This window comes from Marmota marmota, unplaced genomic scaffold (assembly GCF_001458135.2).
Source record: "Marmota marmota marmota unplaced genomic scaffold, marMar, whole genome shotgun sequence".
In the NCBI taxonomy this organism is placed as follows: domain Eukaryota; kingdom Metazoa; phylum Chordata; class Mammalia; order Rodentia; family Sciuridae; genus Marmota; species Marmota marmota.
Genome location: NW_025999924.1, coordinates 11,511,079 through 11,515,659, shown reverse-complemented (window position 1 = coordinate 11,515,659; position 4,581 = coordinate 11,511,079). Strand labels below are relative to the sequence as shown.

At 38.6% G+C, this 4,581-nt stretch overlaps 1 non-coding gene across 1 annotated transcript; it reads right to left on the bottom strand.

Moving 5' to 3' along the window:
- Positions 1–2,082: 2,082 nt before the first annotated feature.
- On the bottom strand, positions 2,083–2,212 carry LOC125615776. The gene has a single exon (XR_007346371.1). It is a non-coding gene; the product is annotated as a small nucleolar RNA SNORA43 (small nucleolar RNA).
- Between the last annotated feature and the right edge of the window lie 2,369 nt (positions 2,213–4,581).

Here is a 4,581-nt window from a genome sequence, read left to right as displayed (position 1 = left end):
TTTTTTTTTTTTTTTTTTTTTTTTTTTTTGGTGATGTGGGGATCAAACCCAGGGCCTTGTACATGGTAGAATGCAAGCATTCTACCAACTGAGCTGTATCCTCAGCCCCTTCCCCAACCTTTCAATTCCACTCAGGCCTTCAGCTGATTTAGGAGGCCCACCCACATTACAGAGGGCAATCTGCCTTACTCAGTGTGCCAATTTAAACGTTAATCTCATGCCAAAAAAACATGCTCAAAAGAACACCAAGATACTGTTTCACAGAATATTTGGCCAGTCAAGTTGACACATAAAATTAACCATCACAGTGACACTCTTTCCTTTTGGCATCTCAAGCTGACAAATAATATCATAAGCATTCACAGGAAAGAATTGACATGAAAACCAACCCACTGACACACATTGGCTGAACACACCTACTGCGTACTGTCTGTGTGTGGCGGGGGGTACGACTAGCTCCCAGGGTCTGGTCATCTGGCAGACCTGATATAAGCAGTGGGAAGTCAGAGTGGAAGGAGAAGTTTCACCTGGCAGTCAAGTAGGATTCAAAGGGGAGAGAACTGAGCGGACAGGATGAGCAAGCAGGAACAAAACTGGAGATAAGCACAGCGTGTCAGCACAGGGCATAGTGTACTTGGCCAGCATCTGCCTACAGAACAGCGATGGAAAATAAGGTTAGATGGGTGTGTGGCAGTCAACTCATGAGAGGCTTGAAGCACATCGTGTACAACTCTACTTGTACAGTGCTTTACCCTTTTAAAACTGCATCAGCATACCTTTTTTGATCCTTTTAACAAGTCTGTGAAGCAGATATTATCACTAATAATTTTCATAGTGAAGAAGGCTTAATATGCTGCAGGGTTTGGAGCTATCATCTAATTCCTACTCCAGGGTCCCTTTTCTAATGGAAGTGACAAAAGGAACCATTATGTCTCTTGAACAAGGGGTTTTACTATAAAAATAGTCCTTTAGAAAGTTTGAATATGCTTTATGAGCTACATTAAAGAGTGAAACCCAGGAGGCCAGGAGGCAGCTGCAATGCCTTCCACTTACACAGGCCAAACATGACCACAGAATAAAGGAACAAAAGACAATTGTCATAGGTTTAATTTAAATAGGTTTAACACAAGAAATGACAAACTTTTAAAGGTAGGAATTACTAAAGCACATGTGGTAAGATGCAGTACAGGACACCCACATTTAAACTTTGAAAGACAGATTGTATCCATTTTTTAAGTTTTTTTTTTTTTTTTAAGCAAACCTTTTAATGTACTTTAACACCTTTTGCTTAAAACTTTAGCTTTCTAGTTGAATTAATGAAACTTTGGCCATAAATCCTAATGTCCTTACTGCTAATACTTGAACCTCGCCCTATATGCAAAGGTAACTCTTTTTCTTGAACCTCCAGCAAAGAAAGGTGGTCCCATAAAGTCACAACAAAGATGGAGGTGGGTAGATGGCACTTTGTGAGGCACGGGGGGCAGAGCTGAGCCACATCTTGGGCCCCATCCATCTTGGCCTCTCTGGAACAAGTTCCCAGGCCAGCCTGGAACTGTGATCCTCTTGCCTCAGGCTCCTGCTCCTTGCTGCACATCCCAAGAGTCCTCACAACAGGGGCTCACATCCACTGAGCCTTCCCACCCTGACAGGAGATAGAAAGTTTTCACCAGCATCATGGTTCCTAGTCCTTCCCCGACAGACCTTCTTCCAGGAAGGAAACCAGGGAATGAGATCCTTCCCTGCTTCATCCCACTGTACCAAAAGCCTGCCACATTGTTATGCTACACAGATTCCCTTAATCTTCATACCTAGCCCCATTTTACAGATGAAGAAACTAAAAAATCAAAATTCAAGGGTTAGGGATGTAGCTCAGTGATAAAGCCCAGGCCTAGCATACAAAGTCCTACGGTCAACCCCCAGCACTACAAAAAGCTAAGTTTATCATCTTGTTCAGGGTTCCCAGCAACAACCCAACCTGTGTATAGTAACTGCTGCCAGGGCCTATATTGCCACCCATTGGGAGCAAACCAGATGGTTATTTCCAAAGCAAACAACCCACGGGCACTTCACTGTGGTTCTAAGAAATGTCAGGCTATAAACCATTCTTAGTGCTCATTGGTTTCTGAACACAGAGCATAGAAACAGCCACTTGCTCTTTGCCCAGATGTCACAGATACAGCGGAATCAGCTTAGTTTTAAAACTTACCACAATGCTCAGTTTCATTTTACTCTTACATCATCTTGTGACTTCCCCCACGTCTCAGTGGAAATAATTCTCATAAGTTTGTTCTCGTGGATTTAGAGAATTCATGGAAAAGATAGCAAATTCATTTTCAAAAAAAAAAGGAAGTTTACGTATTTCTTTGTGCTGCAATAAGAAACACTGAGACTGAGTCATTTATGAACAGTAGAAATTTCTTTCTTTCTGTTCCTGATAGAGCCTGGGAAGTCCAAGATCAAGGCACTGGTAGATTTGTGTCTGAGGGCCCACTTGCTTCCATGGGGGTGCTGTGTCCTTTAGAGCAGATGAGCACTGTGTCCACAGGTAGAAGAAAGGACAGAGGAGGGAGTCTGCTCTCTGCAGTCTCTTTTAAAGAGCATTGATGCCATTCAGAGGTCAAAACTCCTCTTGGCCTACTGACCTCTGAAGGGCACCACCTCTCACACTATTTATTGTCTTGGGAGATTAAGTTCCAACACATGTCTTTGTAGGGACACATACAGTCAAACCTTAGCATTTACCACTTCTTCTTTCCTCTTTTTTCACAATAGAGATCTTCCTTATAGTACTGCTGAATGCATCTTAGAAATATGTACAATGTTTTAGATTTTTACCCCTTTCACTAGACTCAAAGAAAATGGGAAAATAGATCCTTAGCTAGAAAAAAACTGGGATTGGGGGGTGGCTACTCTTAGAACTGAGAAATCAAAACAAAATAAATCATTGAACTTCTGCCTGTTTTTAAGTTATGTGTTAAAAGTAAACTTTAAATTAAACTTGTTTGACCTCTTTTGTCTCTTTTTTTTGTTTGATACACAGCAAGAACAAGTTCTGTTTTGAAAATAAACTTTATAAATAAATAAACTTTGTTCTTGTAGACCCATAAACCTAATCATTTAAGAGACTGCCATCCTCTTCAGAGCAAGAAAGAGTGGTCTTTACAGGTAGAGTTTATACTGGTTGATTGTCTATAAAAAATAGTTTTTGTTTCAACACTTACTTTAGATCCGTTGGAATTTAAAGAAATTCTTTATTTCTTGCGTAAAGATTCAAAGAGTAGAAAAGAAAACACAAAATGAATAGAATATTGTTTCTATTTAAGTGTTTAAAATATATTTATAAAGTGAATATAAGAAGAGTTTAGCTAAGAAGAATAGGAAAGTACGAGTTACAGTTTATCTGTACTCATGGTACAAAGACTAGGGTGAGTAGAGCAATAAACAACATCAGGTGTGGTTAAGGAAGAAATGTGCTTAATGACCTGAAGTATAGAGCCAGCTTGAGGGAGAGAACAGAGCCCAAGTGGCCGTGGAAGGGAGAACAAAAGAATCTAATGGGAGAAACAGCTAGAATATTAGAAGTCATGGGTCAGGTCAAGGACCTTTGGATTAATAAAGATTTTTAAACTCAATGGAGTTTAAAAAAAAAAAAAGTTTGTGAATACATATCATAAGACTTCTGAAAAATCAATATATTTCAAAATAAAACTGGCCAAAATGCCAAACATTACATAGAGGATATTCCTTCTAAAAGTATTATGTTTAGATTTAGAAAGAGAGACATATGCTCTCTTGGAGGGGTGGGGCACGGAGGAAAGAGAAAAGAGAGACAGGGAGAGAGGATGATTTTGCCAGGTTAAGTCAAGTACTTTGTCACAAAAATGTACTGCTGACTCAGTATGTTTCTTATTTCCTAATTCACAGAATAGATGAACAAGGCAACCATAAGCAAACTTCAACAGTTCAACATAGATTTCTTCCTCCTTGCCTTATGTCTAATTTAGTTACATGTGCATTAGATATTCCACCTAAAGAACTGGACATAAATTTGTTTTGACGTATTATGTTCCAGATATAATATCTTGTTCCGACTTCATGTTTAATTGGCTTTATTTAAATTCGTTTTTCTTAAAGAAATTACATGTCGAAATGTGAAAAGCACTTCTCCTCCCACTGCAAGCTAAATTTAAAATAGCCCAGGTGGCATTACCGTTAGCACTTTACCTTCTTCGGGTTTACATGATAATCATTGCTTTGTGTTTCTTACAAGCCTTGTGCTTTTTTCCTGATATGCTAATTTCCTGTTGAGATGTTTTAAATCCAGATACACCACATTTTTGTTTTTCTTCACCCATTTGCTAATTGTAAAGATCAAACTGTAGTGTATTTAAATAATTAGATACAATATCTTCTGTACAGAGTAGGGACTGAGGAATAATAAATAAGTGAATATGGGGAAGAAGGTATTATTTATATTTGTGATTATTCTGGAAAAAAGGCTCAAAAGGTAAATATTTTTGATAAGATAAAACTCATATTTCAATCAGCATTAAATTAAAACCATAAGTAGAAAGTAGTGAT